We start from the raw sequence: 21,579 nt of genomic DNA, 5'->3' as shown, positions 1-21,579 counted from the left end.
TTTAATATTGAGCATTTACCTTTATTCGTTTTAATTTTTTCCTCTGTGGAATGTTCTGAGGCAAAGTCAGTAGATGTAATTTTATTTGTGACAAGTTCATTGCCCTAATATTTTGCATGTGATCAGGGCAAATTAATTAAGTGCATTTTTTAACAAGTTCATTACCGTAATGTTTTGCAAAGACTCACAGGATCGGAGCTGCACTATGCATACATATACAATCCCATGGTGACGCCATCTCCTTCATCCATCCTGTCTTTGAACTTCTTTTTTTCGCTCTCATCATTGCAATTTTCATTTATTCGCAGTTTTTATTTATTCCGTGGACTTCGTACTCGAATATTAAGATTTAAAATTCCACATCGAGCTGTTAATCTGCGTAGTTTTTAGGGTCTGGCCCTGCCAAAGGAAGCGTTGCTGAGAAACCTTTCAATTTATCTGTGCGTGTGAAGTTTTTGTTTAATTATTTTTATGCACGTTCCATACCAGCAGTCAGCCTTTTACACTTTCTCCCCCAACCCCCCAAGCTCAGTCCCCTTCCAGTGGCTGGATTTAACCTTTCTTTGCTGGTAATTCATTTATAAACTTGTTTGTGCATGCCCCCATGTCACGATCCCCTAAATCGTTTGGACACAAAAGGTCAAAGGACATCTCAGAGTCATTTCTAATGCATGTATAAATAAATATTTCATAAAAGAGAATGAAAGAAACCAGGTCTCCATTACATGTCGTATTGTCTGACATTATCTGACTCTTATAAAACTGAAAGCGAGGTTGTAGAAATGTCGATTTAAATACATTCTGGCATTGATGGCTTTCCTTTCGTCGCACTTTAAGGAAAATGGGCGGAGCTGTTCTTGGGCATAAACACACCCTTTAGAGAGAGAAAACAACAACACACACACACACAAAACGACTGAAATCAATTCATCAAACCGAGTGGTCAGTCTTGATGGCGAGCAATTCTTGGTACGTTAACAAGTCCTAAAGTGTTTGTGAGATATGTGATGATGAGAATGAAAACCTATCGCAGGTCACAAAATGTTGTCACTGATCAACAAACAGAAGTGAGGAAGGAAGATAGTAGACAGGCAGGTAAAATGCTGTTTGTCAGTGTGTCTGTAGCGTTGAAAGGTTGGCTTCCAGCAGACGAAGTCCCTTGCGAGAAGCCACACACCGTGAGGGAGGGGGAGTTTTTTTTATAAAAAAAGATTTTTTTTGGTGGCAAGGAGGCGCGTGCTCTCCCTGATGTCGGCGACGAAAGAGCAGCAGCAGGGAGGTTTTTCCCGTCCCCCTCCCCCCAACGCCCTCCTTGTCAGAATGCTCAATCTAGCCGCTATCGATCACCTTTTCGTTACCATAGCAACCACGGCTCCTTGAAAAGATTCTTGTCTAGCAGTCCTTTTGAAGATTTGCTTCTGTTGCGAAGCATTTCGGAAGATGTTGGGAGGGGGAGGGGGAGGGAATGGCGGGTGGCGGTGCCGGGTAGGAAGGAGTGTGCGTGTGCACAGAGGACCAAACACGCAGCTGAGCGAGAAGCTGAGATACACTGAAAGCAGACGACATCCTGTGAAACCATAACCATGACCGGGGAAGATTGCCTCAAGAGATCACGTGGCTATTTGCACGTTTCGACGCATTAAGAAGTCTCCATTGCTCCCTTCCACCCCTCTACCCCCTACCCAACAACCCCTGTCCCCCTACTTTCTCTCAAAAAGTCAAAATGTTGTCAACAGTCTCGGTGTCCGCAGACATACTGTTGGCAGTTGTTGGAGATGCTTACTACACGAGATCGTTCTGAAAGGAAAAACAGATATGCTCAGCTTAATTAATAATTAGTTACAAGTATTTGCTGAAGTTGTGTGTCTGTGAGAGAGAGAGAGATCAATTCATGCGTGTCAGACAAAATGTCGAGAGTGAAGCTTAGACAAACCCTACAACTGCGACGACGCCTCTCAAAGTTTAAAAAAGCTGCGAAATGAAATGTCAACTCAAGAGAGTTCGTCTCAGACAGCAAAACTCTCGACTTTCAGCCTCAACCTCAACCCCACCACCACCACCACCGCCACAACCACCCACTCCTCCCAGAAATCTTTTAGCTGCTGTTCCCCTTACGTACAAGCAAATCAGGGGCAGAAAAACAGGGGCAGGAGATCAGCCAAAATTTGTCTGCCCTTCTCCAGCACAAAACACTTTCCTTGCTCTGTCTTCCATCGGGGTCTGAGCAGAGCATCATCTTCATGATCTGTTGTGGCTGTATCCTCCGCTAGACGGTATCGCTCGTGATGGCTGCATCCTCTGTGCCACTGCATGTCTCAAGCCTCGTTGAAATGCTCTTCGGTTTGGAGATGCTTTTAAGGGTGATGAGCTTGCTGACAAAGCTAGATATTTTGACAGCAGGAAGACAGGAGCGAGGCACCCACCGCCAGAGTTCTCGCGTCAGGTCTTAAGCTGCTTGCATCTGGGAATTATGGTCAGCACGTGCAGAGAAACACATGCACGCTGACAAACACACAGGTAAGAGGAGTGAAAGAGAAAAATTGCACACAAACCAACTCTTTTGACTCTATGCGTGACCAGAATACAGTCCAGGACAAGGCAAACTGTCATTGCTCAATGTTTCTGTACCTGTAGTAATTAAACTATCAGCAAAACCTTTTGCCGAACGGAAGGCAGGTAGAGGTGGTGAATGATGAAGTTGTTCACTGTTCCTGATGAAGTCTTTGAAGGTAAATCAGAACCTTAGAGAAAAAGACATCAGACGTTGTAGCTTTGAGCTCCTCAGACTTTTTCATTCTTTTTGTCGACTCACTGTGAAGAAATTCCAGGATGCGAACACTTAAAGACGCTTATTAACAAATCCAGCCAACACCCGCGAACCGCGAAAGTTAAGTGGAAAGTTTAATTTGGTTTTGGTTTGTTTTTTTCTTTTTGTTAATGGCAAGGAACGGAGAGGCGTGCGCACAATGGTAAAGCACGTGATACGCGGAATAAGTTTCAGAAGGGAAACATGGACAGAAGGTACGGCTGCAGGAAGCAAATCGAAAGTGAGACTGTGATTATTGTTCAATAACTGACAGGATCTTGCCCCGAGTCAAAGATCCCAACCAGGACTGCCGCATGGACTCCATAATATATCCGTCTGTATAGACTGGCGTGAGCGATGACATGTGTAGATACAATAATTTTCCTATCTAAGGAAAGTAATTCATTTGTATTTTATTGTCAAAAATGCACTCTCAGATCACCATGTATTCAAAGGCTTTTTCATGCCGACGACGCCTTGATTAACAAAATGTCAAAGTATACTGTTCTCTAAAGTCCTTTCTGCAATTTGCATGCGACACTGACTACAACTCAGTCGGTGCATTTCTCAGCGTCCGCTGCCTTCACTTGTGAGCAGGGTCACTGTCACGTGACCCCTGTTTGAATCGCGAGATGCAAATATCGATCACAGTGCAAAGCGATCGGCGTATTAACAAGAAATTCCTTTGTACCGGGCGGCAACCCTCCCGTCCACCCCTCCTCCCCAACCTACCTCTCTCTCCCCTCGCCAATGACCTCCGGTTCTCTGCCTGCTCTGCATTTTTGTTTAAAGCCGTGTCCCCTCCCCACTACACCCCGGCAAAATCTCCTCCCCCTCCCACTTACCTGGTCCCCCCAACCCTGTTTGCCTTCAAAGCGGCATTTGCGACTTATCCTTCGCGGTTTATGGAAGGAGCCTCTGGGGCTTGTTCTCCTTACCGATGTCGAGGTCGTGTCCAGGAGAAATAACCTGTAGGGCCACCGTTCCTTTGCACTCCCTTCCCCACCACTCCCTCGTCCTCCACTCCACCTCTCTCCTAACCCGCTTGTGTTGTGAGCGTTGTCTTGCTCCTGCTGCACTCTGGACGAACTCCAACGAGTGCAAAGTGAGCACACTTCATCACGCGAAGCCTGGCTTAACTCAATCTCCTCCCCAGAAAGCCTACGCATTAGAAGAAGACGACAACAGTGCTGCACATCTTGGGTTTCCGACCAGAAAATAAACCCACGTGCAGTTTTTTAATCAAGAGGAGAGCAATCAAAGAAGTCTTGTTTGATGGTTCATGGGGAGGGAGCGAGTAACCTTTCCTTCGTGGAGTCACTGGAGGTTTAAATAGCATTTGACGTTATGTACTGGAGACGTCACTACAGGATTTAATAACATTGGACGTCATATATCGTGGATGTTACTCCAGACGTTAACAGTATTTGACGTTATGTACTGGAGACGTCACTACAGGATTTAATAACATTGGACGTCATATATCGTGGATGTTACTCCAGACGTTAACAGTATTTGACGTTATGAACGCAGACGTCACTACAGGATTTAATAACATTCGACGTCATATATCGTGGATGTCATGCCTGACGCTAACAGTATTTGACGTTATGAACGCAGACGTCACTACAGGATTTAATAACATTCGACGTCATATATCGTGGATGTCATGCCTGACGCTAACAGTATTTGACGTTATGAACGCAGACGTCACTACAGGATTTAATAACATTCGACGTCATATATCGTGGATGTCATGCCTGACGCTAACAGTATTTGACGTTATGAACGCAGACGTCACTACAGGATTTAATAACATTCGACGTCATATATCGTGGATGTCATGCCTGACGCTAACAGTATTTGACGTCATACACTAGGGACATGGTTGCAGGGTGTAATGATGTTATATGTCGTGTATTGCGCACGTTACTGCAGGATTGAGTAGCAGTGGGTGTTACTGCGTGATGTAACAGAATTTCTCGCCGCTGTTTGGCTCGGCATGCGCCAGGTGAGAAACAAAAAAAGACGACGAAAAATGGAGGTGACTGCGGCAGATGAACAGACATTCCAAGAGTTAATGAACGAAATTCTAAGCATGCGCAGCCAGCATTGTGCAGATGCTGAGTAGTAACTGTCACTCTAGAAATAAACAACAAACAAACAAAACCGCAGCAGCTAAATAAATATATTTTCACTGTTGTGCAGGAAGTTAATATGTAGCTACTGAATGCTGCTCTGTTCTCCTTCTTGGACGATGGCGCCAGCACTTATTCAGTACGTGAACACCAAGCAGACGTGTCAGGGCAGATAATCGAAGAAAGAGGAAATACCCGTATAAAGATGTCTACTTCAGTCTCTCTACATGTCCTTTTCTGTCCTATGGTCATTGTGTCTCTCCTTCATTTTCTTGTTTCATTTGTCTTCGAGCGTTCACCTCCATCGACCCTTCACGATACTCGGGAGGGACGGCAACCCATCGATCATAAAGTGGGGGCATCAGGATTTAATAACATTGGAGGGTGTGTGTCCTACCCTTGTTACACAGATTAGTGAGTGTGACCGAGAGTGTGAAGCGGGAGTAAGCGATGGAATAAATGGCTAAACTTACCAAGTCAGGGTGACGTGTGGTTGCTTGTAGCCGCGGTCAGGTTACACAAACACACGGTCTGGGGAGGGGCGGAGGGGCGGAGGAGCAGAGGGTAGGAGGGAGCGCGAGTGTGCGGAGGGAGGTCATGTTTTGTTTCTGTGAAGAGCGAGGCACGTGGCAGGCTGGAGGAGCTTGCCTTGTGAATATTATCATAGCGTCTTCCTGCCAGGACAGACAGGTGTTCCATCCGGCAGCGGCTTTTTGGACTGAGTGGTTCCGGCGTGGGTCGGCGTGGGTCGGCGTGCAGGAAGCCTTCTTACTACTAAGCGGGGCAAGTCGAGGACAGGCGTACCTGCTCACACTCAGGTCTTCCTAACCCCCTTACATACCCAGCACCTGACTTTATACGGGAAAACACTTTACCTCACACCTCTTCTATGAGTCGCTTCCCTCTCTGTTCCCGCTTACACTGTGTGGGTGTGTGAGTGAGAAAGATATATATATATAAACTTTAAGCTTGTCATGCTACGTGTTGTTGTTTTTTTCGTTCTTCCGCTTTTTTTTTAAATTTTCCATACACATTAATTCTGTTTTTGACACAGACCAGAGCACTGAAAGTTAAGCCCATCACTGGAAGTTCCCAGTGTCATACACTGATATATTTAATCCACACTAATGTAGTACAACTGCACGTATAAATAAATGGTCTGCACGCACTGATGTCATTAAGTTCTGTGTGAATGCAGCCTGCCACGCCTGCAATAAATAAGGTGTAGGCGAGGTTAAAGACCATCAATCCTGACAGAAACTCAAGAAAAACGCAATAGTTACCACTTCCTTACTTCACAAGACTCATTTGTCCCCTGCACGCATGTTTGTTCACCCAAACAGGGGATCCATGTTTTACGTTGCGGAACTCTTTAATTTTATCCGGCATGCAATGCGTTGTTCCGCCTCTGACGTCACACAGTCTTCATTTGTAGCCGCCACCTCATCCCCCATCGCTGGTCTTCCTGTCTTGTAGTGTCAAGACTGGAAGTTGGTCCCTGTCAGAGGCATGCTGGGTATTCCAGTGCTACATCAGACGGCTTGCAAGATGCCCTGCAACATTATCTCTGCCTCTCCGCTTTTTGTAATGTCCCATTGAGTCCGTGTTAACTGTCCTACCCTTCTTTTCACTTTGGCCTGATTTACCTATAAGGTCTTGAATGGCTGATTTCATCGCAGAAATAAAGTCAAACTGTAAGGTCTCTTGGAAACCAAATAACGTTCTATTAAAACACATTGAAATATTCGTATTTTACATGAATATAAAATATATAATTATTATTTACAAATATAAAATGATGGCTTCTTTTTTGTTTCTTTTTTTTCATTCTAACAGTGTTTCTCTTTCCTTTCGTTTCTCCCATCCAGTTATCTACCCTGTGCCAGTAACTGATGAATGTGTAGTACATGCACTATGATTATCTTGGCAGCATACTCTGTACATTTACAGCATTGAAACATTCTCTTTAAAACTCCACGAAAGTCCCTTGTTGTGGAGTGAAGTATCTTTATTATCACAGCGGCCTCCCTGATAAGCGATGTTTGGATTATCTTGTTGACAGATTACACAGAAAATTGCGTAATTGTGCATAGCTGGAAATGTTCATTTGTCAGAGAGGACAGAAGAAAGAAGAAGATTGTGTGATATGTTAAGATATAAATGTGTATGAGGTCGTTTCTGTGTGCCTGACTGTCTGTTTGTGCATTTGTGTACATTTCGCATGTCAAGGTTAGAAACTAGAAGAAAGTACATCAATCATCAGTACCTCCAGTTTATCCCTTCTTCTCTCACTCTTCTCTCTCTTATCTTCCATAAGCCTTCCCCCTCCCACGTTTCAACTTCAATTATCAGAGAAAACCTTTTAACAGAGCTCAGCGGCACAGGCAATTAAATCCACTTCCAAAATGAATTTCCGCCCAAACGGCCAGTCCAATTTACTGGAGGTAGGTACTGGGCACACACCGTGAGCACTGCTCACCATCAGACGCTTAGCTGAGACAGTAATGACAAATGATAGTCACGCTACTCGGCTGGACGCCTCCAGTCTCCTTCCTGCTCATCCTGGTCTTCATCTCTCCCTCCCTCCTCCGCCTTGGAAGACCGCTACCTCCACCCCACCGTGTTAGCGTGCCGTGCTGTCTCCGTCACCTTGCACCCGTCTTCGCACCATCATACATCCGGGGCCTTGAGGCAGCCGCATCACAGGTCTGCCAAGCTTGACGGTGGGGCTGTCAGACCTGGCGTGCTGTGGTTGCAGTCGCTGTAGCTCGTGATTAGAACCAGCAGTCTTCATTAGTTTACATCTTCTGTTTTTCCCCTTTTTTACGGCTTTTTTGTAATGGGAGTCTCCAAGTAGGATGGGAGGATGCATGGCTGTTCAAGGACAGAAAGGTCAGGTGTCCAGGTTGGATACCGGGAAGGACGAATGGGTCAGGTTACCAGGTCAGGTCCGGTGAAGGACAAGGTTTAGGACACGAGGTCCTGGGGCATAGAGTGAAGGACGACCAGACCAGGACACAAAATGGAAGTGGTGAAGAGCAGGCACAGCGAGGAAATCCTGTCTGGAACACGGGGAAGAATTTTGAATCAAGAATCTTGAATATCTGACAAAGGCAATGCCCCTTCCCCTGACATAAAAATCCTAGAAACATTAACTATAATTACTTCTTCGTTTAATACTATTTTGGTTTACGAAAAAGTTTATTCACAAAATATATATATATTCTGAGAGCATGGCTAACGCATCTGTATACATGTACTGTGCACATAATACACACACACACATATGCATGCTCGCATTCTCGCTCTATAATGTTGGGATGTTTGGGTTTCTTTTATTTATTTATTTATTTTTTGTCGTCCAAATCCTTTTTTTCAAAAAAAAAAAAAATTCACTCTTTCAATCATCCGCAACCAGCCTTTTCTTCCCAACCTCCTTGTCTGTCCGTTCAATCCTCTTCTCTTCCTTTCCCTTCCCTTTCAACCCTGCCTTCCTATAATCCCGTTCAGTACCTTCCCTTTTCAGTATTGCCCCTTGGTTGCATCGCCTAATACACGGTTATCAGTTTTTCAACATCAGCGTACATCTTCTTCAAGATTAACGGTTCTTTCTTCTTTAAGATTCCTTCGTGATTAATCCTCCATATTAGTCTGAAGCACCAGCAGTGTGGCAGCGCTGCCTAATAATATTCCGTTTCACAGAGTGGGTTTGGGGAATGGGGAGGAATATTCGGCAAGTAACGATTTTGGATATGGAGGCCTCTGCGTGCCAGCACGGAAGCCATCCTGTAGTCGCCGTGTATGGCCGACAATTGTGCCGCCAAACCTGGCATACCAACCAACCGACACCACCCAGCCTCGGATCGACCCGAAATTTTCTAACCCCAAAAAAATTGTCCCAAGTTTTAAATCAAATTAAAGAACGCATCCTGCTGACGTGCACAGTCAGAAGATTAACTGCTGCTTCGCGGGATGTTGAGGGCATCCCTGGCCCCATTTTAACATATTACCCGAAGAGGGAGTGTTGAGCACTGCGAATGCGCCGGCCTAATACATCTTTGCACGCATGTCTGGCTTAGACTCCACGCGTGCCCGCCCACTGGGAGGAGAGCAGGAGGGGACCTAAGGAAGGAAGGCGTGCACCCTGTGAGCTTTATAGACTAGCCGTGGCGAATTCGTACATTCTATCCCCTTCTCCTGCCCAGTGGTTCGGAAACACCCTTCTGGAGGGAAATTATTTAACGGTCGGGCACTTTTGCTTCATACTAATTGCACGAAGCTCTCTCTTCAAATTATGGTCACAATGAATAGAAGCACAGATCGCTGAAGAGACAGACTCCAGGTATAGCTTAGCATACCTCAGAACAGCTATACATAAATCAGCGGAATGTTGAGGCCTCTTTGGCATGTCGTCGTCTTTGTTTACTGTTGTTGTCTTTTGATCAAGCCAGTACTTCCGGCTTACTTATAATTTGCTAATAGCCAAGCAAACAGCGCCAAAGCAAACCAAACTAAAATAAAAACATCTGAACAGCAAAAGACACGCCCAATTATTAAAAGACCACATGCAAGGTGATAAGGTGTGCCTTTCCTTGGATTATTTCTTTCATTGTTATTTTCACGGTTATTGTCGTGTTATCGTGTGAAACAATACTTGTACACGTGTGGGTAAAGGAAAAGCAGTCCTGTGTTGGTTGTTTCACAAACTTCAAAGAACTCGCCCACAAATATTACCTCTATCAACCTCACTAAGCAAGCTCACCCCTAAAATTTCTTTTGCCAACAGTTTCTCGCCAAATCGCTAATTTTATGATACATTTAATTGCAGTTACTCTTGACAGGAAGTCTCTGTACATGTCTGATACCTGAAACTGGCCCTGCGTTTACGTTAAATCAGTATAACATCTCATGAAACTGGTGTAACATCATAATACAACACCACAAAATCACCTGTGCGGTTCACTGCTCTTCCAGATCTTTATAAAGCGTTCGTGTAAAGATCCCGTAGCACACGGTAGTTATGGATACCGGCTTTAAAATATGAATGCCCTCTTCATCGCACAAAGCCAGAAAAATATTAAAGACCAAAGAAATCAACAAAGACCACAGACATTAAACTTCTTGGAATTTGTTGATGAAATCAATCTGACCTATCTGGACTTCCAAGAAAGTATTTGATGGCGTCAGGACCGTTTCAAAATACTTCATTCAGAACATTTCTCTTCCTACAGGAGATTCTAAAAGTTAGACAAAATGTTATTCTGGACATTTGTGCAATGCCAAGGGAGGGAACCAATCAGCGAGCGAGCGCGATTCCAGACCACTTCTTTACAAACAGGAGAGACAACAAGGCCAACCGCTCGACTCTGCAGGACGCACATCTTCCAAACATTTCAACTCTCCTCCCCGAGTTGCTGCCGAGGCCGCCATGGAGTGGTGGTGCTGCTGCTGGTGTGGTGGACGCCTCACCTGCCTCACCTGGCAAAGCTCGACTTCTGACTGCAGAGCGAGTGTGACGTGAGCACGGGCCATTACTCGCAAATGTCTGTACTCTCCCAAGGTATTTTCTTTGCCAGTGCTCTCCCTTCCAGCCCCTCCAACCTATCCACAGTCTTCTCACCGCTAATTCCTCTTGGCGTCTGTTTGGCATGCGCGGACTGTTTATTGTACAGGAGCGTTGTCTGTGGGTTTTTCTCTTAGGTAAACTGTACGTTTTGCCATATATCCCAGCAATCAGCGAGATCGAGTCAAGAGAAAAACAGAAGGAGGCAAGCTTTGCTGTCAACCAAATTAGACTAATTAAGTAATATTTTATTCCACCTGCATCAAAAACAGGTTGTTGACAAGGGTAGGATGAGAAGAATATATAATAAGGCCAATTATTTTATGAACTTTCATCGCAGGAATGAGCAGAAACGATGCAAGAGCCTTTTGTTCACAGTAGAGAGAGAATTTGGGAGCTAACATGAGTATCAAACGAAATACAGTCGCACCTCACACTTCACTCAAACTCAACCCTTCAGCAACGATTGTCAGAAGCACACCATCATTAGTGTGATGTTAAACTAGGTTCATTTTCTAGCCCTGGTCTATCGTAGTTGGTAAAAAAGACTTATCAAAAGCACTCTTCTTGGCGACCAATTGTTTCCATTTGTGACAAATAGTAGCATTTGGCAATGGTGGTGTTGCGGGCGGTAGTAGTCTGTGTTAATGCTGACAGCTCTGGCCGACAAAGGACAGAAAGAGCGAATGACAATAAAAGTAGTAAAGGGAGAAAAAAAAATCCTGCTAAGTGTGGTAGCTCAGAATACTTTTGCATAGACCAATTCCAGACTGTGTAACGCTTTTCTCCCATCCATTCTCTCTCTCTCACACAGAAGAGTGACAAAGAGTAGGGAGTGGTACAATGTCTGTTTGTACAATGGCTATTGCTCCGTCAGTGAGGTTATAGCAACATGATAACATTCCTAGCGATAGCTACTGGTTCCAACAGATTTCCAGAGCCGCCGTCAGGTGTGAAATCTTAGCCAGGTATCTGGACAGGGGCGACTAAGCAGACCCACCTGTACCACCTGTACCATGCCCGCAGTTTTCCCACCTGGTCCACATCAATGACATCATAGTCTGCATCCTGTCCACTTATATCATCAGAATGACACGCAGGAGTTCCTTTCACCAGAACTGTCATGGCGTTTCGTGAGAGAGGAAGAGCATGGGAATTGTTGTTTTTTGTTTACCCAAACGAAGCACTCTTTCATCACTGCCATGTTTGTATTCTCGCACCTCGACGACACAACTGAAACTCGTTCAAGACATTCAACACACAGCCGCCAGCAAAGCATGTCCGTGTCCAGATTTTTGCCTGAAGTTCTTCCTCGCATCTCTACCACGAGAGACGACAATCATGATGATGATTTGATTACACTTAGAACTGTGCATGCGCACGATTAGCCACGTGACCCTTTTACAGTGGCCTGTATATTCCTCCGCGTCATTGGCAAACGTCCGCGGGGGCACTACCTCTCTAGTGGCACTAATTTCCCTGGCAGCGTAATGAGAAAATTGCCGATCTGCAAACATACACACCTCTCTCGCAAGTCTCTCAATTAAAGTTAGTAAAGCCCGGACACCTGCACAGCATCAGAACTCGCGTGGGCGCGCGCACACACACACTTGCCGAGAGTAAAGCGGAAAGGATAGAAAGAGAGAAGCTGGGAAGCAATCTGCACACACCCATCCTCCCATGTGATCGTCATTTCACGAACTACAGTATTAGAAACGCGTTTTTCATCTTCTTCGTCTGACACCGTGTTTTTTCCCCCAAAGCGGAAGTGGAACTGGGCTGACAGTTGCCCGCTAGAGGGAGTCAATACCTGAGATTCCTATTCACAACACGTGAGGAGCGGAGAGGAGAGATGCTATCTTTGGGTAGTGCCTTTAGCATTCTTCTCTTCCAGACCTTGTATGTTTTATTATTCACCATATTCCCTCTTAAGGCATATTATACAACATGTGAAACCATATTAGACAACAAGGGATTGAATTTGTGTCTGTTCACATGAGATGTATGTGTACATATTATTACTCTCTCTCTCTCTCACTCCCACACAATCACAAATGAAGGCAGTTCAGTTCAGGCCATGCTTTCTTATCTTTGTGTCCCACACGGACGCAATTTTTTTTATTGGTCCCCAAAGCTGTGGCTAATTTAGAAAGTCAAACACTCATATTTCTCTCGTTCTTGTGGATCGATGGCTGCGATGACCCGGCAGCGGGAGTGACGCCATCAGCGTATCATTTGCTCCCGTTGTGCGGTAAGACAAACAAATCACAAACTAGGCTTTTCCCAGGTCTTTCAGACCTGTCACGTGATGGAGCTAACAGGTCTCAGGGAGATGTTCTCAGCTTATTTACAACTGTTGCTCATTCATGCACACGGTTCCAGGTCGTACTTAAGCTTCATTTCTCGTCCCCACCCCGCTACCCCGGTGGAGGCCCACCCCGGGTCTACAGGGCAGAAGGAGGTAAACTCTGAAACGGAGGGTCCGTCGCCGTTGCTGCATTGAAACAGGGTTCAGCTGTTATGTGACGTGTGTGTTTATATACAGCTCGACCAGTGTTCACAGGAGACACGAAACACGGATCTTGTGTTTTTTGTATTTCTTTGCCCACCCGCAAAAGAGGCGTAAACAGTAAACTTCCCCACTGAGTACTTCTTCACAAAAAACACCCTGATAGGCACTCTCTCTCACACTCTCTCCTCTCTCTCTCCCTCTCTCTCTCACACCAGTTTACGAACAGATCTCTGAGGCAAAGGTTACAGGCTCCAAGTACTCTTGAGATGCCGGCGATTTCCGGTGCGCGAGGCACGCATCACAAAAACCCTCAGTGAAGTTTGCTTGTATAATTTTCTCTTCAAACCCAGCGCCCACTTCTCTGTCCTCCTTCCTCCCCAACCAATTTAAAAAAGTGTGTTTGTCAGGTATGTTTGAACACAACAATCATAATAATAATAAATAAAAACATTGTTGAATGGGTTTATTTTTTGGTGTTTTTTTTTTTAATTTTTAAGTGCACCCGAGATAAGAGGGTGGAGTGGAAAAGACGACCGTGAAGGAGGGATATTTTGGGGGAAGGAGCATGGTGTTAAAATGATGAGACGAAGCAGCACATGTACAAAGGCAGCAATCTCAGTATGGACCCCAGGATGGGGGAACAAAGAAGTATCCATCCTTTCTGGGTGAACGCTCTCTACAATCAAATCTCGTTTTGGTGTTTTTCCCTTCTCTAGAGGTTTTTTTTATTTCGTCTAGAACCCATCTTTGGCCAAAGGAGAATTAACCTCTGTGTCACCCGTACAACTTTCAAGGGGTCTTCCGAATCAATCTTTATCTTCCCCCTCCCAAACTCTACCCCCACCGTCGTGTTTCGTCGTTGTTTGTGGTTATGAAATTAATGGAGGCTTGATTCCAGTAAACAAAATGCGTAGCTATTCAAGAAAAAGAATTATAGTCAATTTAGTGAAGATGCATATTTAGTCAAGTAAAGAAGTTTACTTAAAATTTCATTTTAAGTAGTTATTTATCCCGTCAGTGAGATGAAAATAGAAGATCAGTGTAAGACGCAATGACTGTCGACAGATGAAAGATTGCAAAGAAATAAATGGTCGAGGTAGATAAATGACGACAGGAAAGAAGTAGAAATGTAGTGATAGACATGTTTACACGAATAAACATGCATGCGCGCTCACACATATACATGCACACATACACAATGTGCACACACACTAATTCCCGCGAACAAAAGGACGAACAGCTAATAAAAGAGTAACGGGGAGAAAAGGTTGAGAAAGAGAGATAGAGGGATGTAGATACACATCATTCAGGAGCGCTAACCTAAATGAACATTCATTCAGAGAACAATATGTATATCTTCATAGCGGTGCGCGCGCACACACACACAAACACACACATAAACACACACACATACACACTCACACACATACACACAAACACTCACATACACACTCACACACACAAACACACACGCACACACAAACACACACACACAAACAAACACACACGCACTTACACACACACAAACAAACACACAAGCACTTACACACACAAACACACACACACACACACACACACACAAACACACACACACACACACAAACACAAACACACACACGGGGAGGGTTGATGGAGGGGTCGGAGAAGCCCTGCCCCGTTATCCGATAGCAAGCTCGTGGATGCCAAGACGAGGGCCCTAATCCTGTGTGACCAAAAGATCGCGTTGCGGGCGGAAACAGTGAGCCTGTCTTAGCCGCGCCAAAAGTTGTGAGAAGATTTAGTGGAGATCGATGGACGTCTGAAGGGGCTTCAGCCTCCATATTGCCCTCCGGCGACCTGCACCCTCTTCTGAAGCATCCCCCTACGTCCACGAGTTGGCTTGGCACTTCTTTCCCATCATCCTTCTTGCCGCTCTAGGTCTGACCAAGTCACAGTGTGAACAGTTTTATGAGTGAGCGTTCACATAGAGTGTGATATAAAAGTAGAATATTTTATCACCTCATAAGTAAAGTACAATGTCAATGTGTTGGTGTGTGCGTGTTTTGGGTGGAGGGGTTGACTGCGTGTTCCTCGAAATCAATGCCATTTATCAATCATCGCCAAATTCGTCAAGAATATTCGCTTCGATCATGGTTTGGTCATTCGATCAGTGTGTTATTACGGTGAGTTGTTTATTTTCTCCGTTCTAAAATGTCACCGGAAAAATATACCACAAAGAGGAAATTGCAGTGTATTCCTACAAAAGAAGCGTGGAAAGAGGCAAAGATATATAAAAGGTAAAATGTGAGAGGGAAAAGAGATAGCTCGATTCCATGACTGCTTTGCTCACGCTTCCCTTGCATGCGCTGTCAACCTTCTCCAGTTAGGTAAGGGATGTCTCCATCTCGCTACAGTCACGCCGTGCACGACTATAACGAAGCAATAAATTGAGTTGACAAGAGCATTATCACAGGTGGAAGTGTGGCGGCAGAAATCAATCCCAGCAAAGCTGGTTACCTGTCTCGGCTAGTCACACTAAATGTGGAGATTTGTGTGGTCAACTGTTTCTCTGTCAGTTGTCCCCGTGCCTCGTTAGCGACCACGCTGTTGTCACCGTCACCGCTGTCACTGCTGCTGTTGTTGATGATGATAATTGGAAGTTTTATGTTTCTCACAAGTTCAAAGCACAAGTATGTCTCAAAAAACACCCGCTGCAAGACATGACCAATCAGAAAGTATATCATTACAGAGAGTGAGAAAGGGAGACGGGGACAGAGAAGGACAATGTACGTATTACAAAAATTATTCAAGGAAGAAGAGAAGAAAAATAAGGGATAGAAAGAAGGTCAGTGTGTTATCAATGTTATTTAGGGAAGAAATATATCTTTAGACCTTCAAATGCCTGCAACAAAGGCATGCTGCTAAAGAATTACTAAATAGAGCTGAACACGATGGAACACAGAAAGAATACAAGAAATACATGTTCCTCATAACTACCTGTAAATGTGGCGAAAATAGTTTCTGATTTTTCCAGAATCTCGACATACATTTTTGGAGACTATAGAACACACTTCTACAAGAATCATTCTCTTACAGGTTTTTTCCCTTTGACCTTGTTGCTTCTCTGTATTTGCCGGCAATGTGCTTTTGCACTCCTAGCTCCTGCACTCCTGCACTCCTTGTCGCTCCCTCCTTTGTCCTCGCCATCTTATTACGCTGTCCATCTCACTGATCATCTGTCAACCTTCCTCTGTCCGGCATCCCCTCCATTTCCTCAACCATCCTTCCATCTTGCCTCTTCTTTGTAATAACGGCATGACATAAACCCAGACTACGGTTTTTACTTGTCCTTTTTCTTCCTTGATGCTCAGCTTTCTTCTTGTTTAAATCTGTGCTCTGCTATCAGCGTCCATTACTCTGCAATGCCCACTCCCACAAAAAAGTCCATTAGCGTTGTGCGAAACCTAATGAATGAGAGGTCTGAGCCGTGTTTTTCAGAACAGGATGTTAAAAGGATGTCCATACGAGCGACATGTGATCAAGGGAGCGAACAGAGAGACGGAAACTGGATCTTATGGACAAAGGAAACGTGAACTGTTTAGTGTCTGTAAACAATCGACCCGAGGGATGGCTGCCAGATCTTGATGTTGCCTGCACATCACAGCAACTTCCGTCTCGTTGCTGGAGCAAGAACTGCAGCAAGCTCTCCACCACCGACTCCCCATCCCTACATTCCCCTTTTGCCCAAAACATTGCCAGCCACAAGCTTCGCTGATCAATGCTTTCAAGAACATTAATTCTTAGCATGCTGTCAAACATGACTGTGACATTTTTATATGATCTTTATGTCAGTTTTTTTTTAAAAACATGATCACGTGCTCTATTGTATATGGGTAGAGAGACGACAGGCGATTTAGTTTTTGACTTGCTGGAGTTTTGGGTGAAAGCATCAATGTCACTTTGGGCAAGACACGAGCTGAAGCAGACATACTGTGGACCTCCAGTCTCATGTAGTCATGGGGCTGGTTGCACATGTTGCTAAAACTGTTCTTAAAAAGCCAATTTAAAAACATTTTTAGACAATCGTTCCAATGTTATTTAGATGAGTCGAGCAAGCGCATCCGAAAAAATGGTGCTGACGGGAGCGAAAATTGGGCTTTAAAAGTTTTCTCATTTAAAACAATTTTTTTTTTTAAAGTTTAAAAATAGTGTTGAGCACTGTGTTTCTATAAAACTGATTATGTAAATAGATTTAAAGACTGAAAGTTTTATGCAACTGGCCCCTGAGGAGTCCTTCGGGGAGTTTGTTGGGGAAAAAGATGGGGATGGACTCTTGCTGCAAGCGAAATGTATGTCCTGAAACAGATCACCTTCCATCCCTCTATCCATGGGCTAGACCGTCCCTATTGCATATTTCTTATCTACTGCAGGCTTTCTTACTTACTCCTGGATTAATTTCTTCTTTCTTCGTATTTCAACCCCGCTTTTAATTTGATCGTTTTTCTTTATAATCGTTTGCTCTCTTCAGCGTTGTCAGCAGTGAACACCCATACCCAGCAGTAGCAGCACCATGAGGATGACAGTGTGATGCTGCAGACACAGAGTTTAAAGAAACTAGCTCAGTGTCATTGACCTCAATAGACTAATAAATCTTATTCATCATCCAGTAAGTGAATTGTAGCTTCTCATCGCAGCAGACTATTTTCATAGTAGTTCTTTGCGACGGTCAAACCTTTCTTCTTTCATTACACGTCCTCTGCATGGTGTGTGTGTGAGAGAGAGAGACTGGTATTCGATAGATAAGTGCACAAGTACATTCACTCTATATTGCTGAAAGTGCAAAGAGGAAATTCTGACCCTGGGTCTTATGTCTTGATCTCGCCAAAGACATTCGCTTCGACACAACCATTGATCGTCCATTTGTGCCGCCAGGAGACCTCTTCTAGTTTCATGGACGATACTTCTCTTGTCATTTCCTTCTCCATTCCTTTCCCTCCCTCCTTCGCCTGCTTTATTGCATCGTATTTCATTTCTGACATGACAGAAAAAAAATCTCACGCCACTGGAACGCTTCAGAAAGAAAAGGAGCCAGTGTTTGCAGCGAAACCAAAGCAAAAACAAGAACGATGGCAAAACAATAGACAATTCTTTGTTGCGAAGAGTTAAATCAATGGGAAAAAGGTTTCTTTGAGTCAGATGTCTTGAACGACTCGCTCGGTTGGCTGTCCCGTGATGTGTGACCTCACGAAGCTGCAGCGAGGTCACTGCGCATGCGAAGAGAATGGATTGCTGTAAATGATTACTGCTGCCAACAGAACTAAAAGATTAAAACAAAACAAAACAAAAAAACGACAGAAGAAAGTTACGGAACACAGAGATGAATACACATAAGGATTTAAGGATGGTAGAGAATGTTTTGTGTGTAGACCCTCGATTCAAAAAGTTATAAGTAGTAATGGTAGGGGTACAGAAGGTCATATATAGATATGGTGTAATTGGATAATTGGTAATTGGAACTTGCTTTTATTATTTATAACTCCAGTAAAATATCATAGAACGCTCCTTACACTTCGTCAGTAAATTGAAGGGTTGCTTGGATTCATTTCTGATTCGTCTAGATCCGTGTAGCAATGGACCTGGTGGTCAGGATCCGTTGAGGGATCTGACTGTCGAGGTCTGCACCCTAGAAGATACCCAGCTACACATGCGTGTCCCTGTTTTATAGCTAGGGTCAACAGACCCCGAAGATAAGCACATATCATGGAGATTAGACAGGATAATTGAAAGAATCATTGCGTGTCTTCCATGGAGCGTAGAGCAAACAACATTTTCTCTGCTTCTGATACCAATCCTCCTGGCACAGCCACCATGCTCATTGACCATGTCTCTGCCATCTTCTATGACTGCAGTCATTTCTTTGATATTTCCAACATTTTGTTATTCTTTCAAATATGGTTTCTTATGGAAACCATACACAACAGAGGATTCTTTACAGATGAATTCTGTACAGCAGTCAGTTTCTAGTCAGTGTGTATCACATGATGATAGCTCCATGCCGGGTGTGGTTAGGGTTGGTGAGTGTGTATGAGTGTGTATGTTCCTGAGAGATGAAGAGAGAGAGAGAGAGAGAGAGAGCTGTGTTCTTTCCTGTGATTCCCATGGAGAGAGTCGTGGTCAGCATCCAACTGATGGAACAGCGGCGTGATTACTTGCAACGACCTCCCTCGTTAATTAACCCTCTAATGCTGGCGTTTAATCGATGAGTGTCGGCACGTGACCATTTGTCTGGCATTTGTGTGTGTGTGTGTGAGAGAGAGAGATAGAGAGAGCTTTCTAGTCTGGAGTGCAAGCATCCGTTTAAATCAGTCCTTATCGCGTTTCCGAATGCCTGAAAGTATCCACAAAGACCAGGTAATTTTTTATACCAAAAATTTACGTTGGCACTTAATGTTGTTGTTGTTCTCATTCGCGAGTTCAGATACCCGGAACACTGTTTGCAGTCTCCAGTATTGAAAACTACCCTTAATTCGTCGTCTGTATCGCAGGTAATTGTTATTAACGTGAATCACGTGGGCGCATTGTCATCCTTGTTTACCTGAGATCACAAATAACTTTGCTTTATGGATCTGGGGGAAAACAAGAGTGAATGAATGGATTCCGTGTTATCCAGGGTAGGTGTGACAGCAAAATGTGAACAGCTCAGTGTCATCTTGCACTGCTAACGAAAACGAACATAAAATCCGCCCCAACCATCTCCAGAACTCCAAACATTCCCCGTAAGACACCAGATTCTGGGAGGTGAGGGTTGTAAAGCAGACACACAGTGGCGGACATGATTTCATCTGATGCAACCTCCCACGTGGACCACGTGGACCTGTAAATCACAGAGTGTGTGCGTGCTTGCGTGCCTGCGCGCATTTGTATGTAAATGTTTGTGAAGAGAGCATTTATAAGCATACTTGAGTTCAGTTCCCCGTTTCATTGCTGCTCTATTATTGGCCCTCGGTGATGTTGTCTTCGCTCGGCGTGAATATCACTGAAGTATGTCGTGTGCCACGGTCACCCAGACCTCAGCCTCTTCCATTCTTCACCTTTGCACCTCATGCTTGATAAAAACATTTAGAAGCAGACACATAAACGCACACACACAGAGGTCTCAAGAGGGTTCAGTATTTCCCAATGAATGGACAAATAACGACCAAGGCCTGGTATACTTGTGTATACTAAAATATTGGTCTGATGCTTGTATGGTGGACATCATCTGGGATTTATATCCTAGAGATCGCACTGATTGGTGTGCTAGATGTCAAGATGAGATTAGAATGGTACAAATGGTTCTGAGATGAATAAGTTTGTAATCGAGTCACGATTGATATGTTAGGGACTGTGCTGAAGCTGGTGTCAGAGGTCCTGAGGTTAGTAAATGCTGAGGTTGGCATGTTAGAGACTGTGATAAGCAGGCTAAACATCGTGCTGAGATTGTCTTCACAGGTTAGTAAATTAAAGACCGTTACGAGATTGGAATGTTAGAGGAGATGGGATTGATAACTTATTGATGTCGCTGAGATTGGTTTGCTATAGACCACTGAGATTTTGAAACAAAAGCTACTGATGGTATTCTCTCCCTTCGCCTCGCATCACTTGATTGGAAGTAACCCAAGGACTGTCAAGTCCTCTCGCCTCCCATCACCTCCTCCCATAGATCGACTGACAGCAGAATCAGCATAAAATATATTTCATCGTCTATAACGATGATTTCATTGGTAAAACGATACAAAAGATTTCCGCAAGCCTGATTTTTAAATTTCGTTTTAAAGTTCGATGATGCGGCGAAGCATTGTGCCCACCGCTGTAAAGTGGACAGTGACAAACGATGTCTTTACACCAAATAAATAAATAAGTTCACGTTTTGGGGCCACGACTACTGGCTGTAATGAAATCAAGCCAGACCAGCCTGCCATCGATTTCTTGTCAGCACCGCGTGGTGGAGCCACTGGTCCCAGGTCCCCTGACCCCGTTAGCTCTGACGTGGCGCGTGGCGAGATCGCTCGCGCTCGTTCCCATACATCTCTGCGCCGCAAGGTCAGCGGGTAAGACGCCATTGTTGTCGGCCCTCCGTGCAGTCATCATCACCAACCCCCAGCGTCCAGCAGCGCCCGCTACCCGCCCTCACTACCCGACCCCCGCCAGCCCCCCGCCAGCCCCGCGCCATGGTGGAGTGCGTAGGAGGCTGACGCCAGCACAGTTGCAAAACGATGTGCAGAGCTGTGCACACGCCTCACTGATTTTAGGGAGGAGACAGAGAGGAGACAAATAGGAGAGACTGCACTGCGACCTGAGGTGTCGCCTGGTGTGCGCGCGCGATCTTGGTCTCGAGTCGCGAGATTTATCATGCACAAGCACCTGTGAGTGTTTGTACATGTATGTGTTTGTGGTGTATGTGTATATATTTGGTTGTATATGTGTTTATATATTTGTGTATGTATATGTGTGTTTGAGTGTTTGATTGTATCTGGTTGTATGCGTGTTTGTGTATGTGTTTGAGCCAGTATATCCTAATTATTGAGCCAGTCACACGCGC

General features: G+C 44.6%; 1 protein-coding gene across 1 annotated transcript in view; it reads left to right on the top strand.

Annotated features, from left to right (window-relative positions):
* LOC112556494 (CUGBP Elav-like family member 3-B) overlaps positions 1–21,579 on the top strand; it is a 204,510-nt gene that overhangs the window by 57,036 nt on the left and 125,895 nt on the right.

This window comes from Pomacea canaliculata, linkage group LG2 (assembly GCF_003073045.1).
Source record: "Pomacea canaliculata isolate SZHN2017 linkage group LG2, ASM307304v1, whole genome shotgun sequence".
Classification (NCBI taxonomy): domain Eukaryota; kingdom Metazoa; phylum Mollusca; class Gastropoda; order Architaenioglossa; family Ampullariidae; genus Pomacea; species Pomacea canaliculata.
This window is presented reverse-complemented; position numbering and strand designations above follow the sequence as displayed.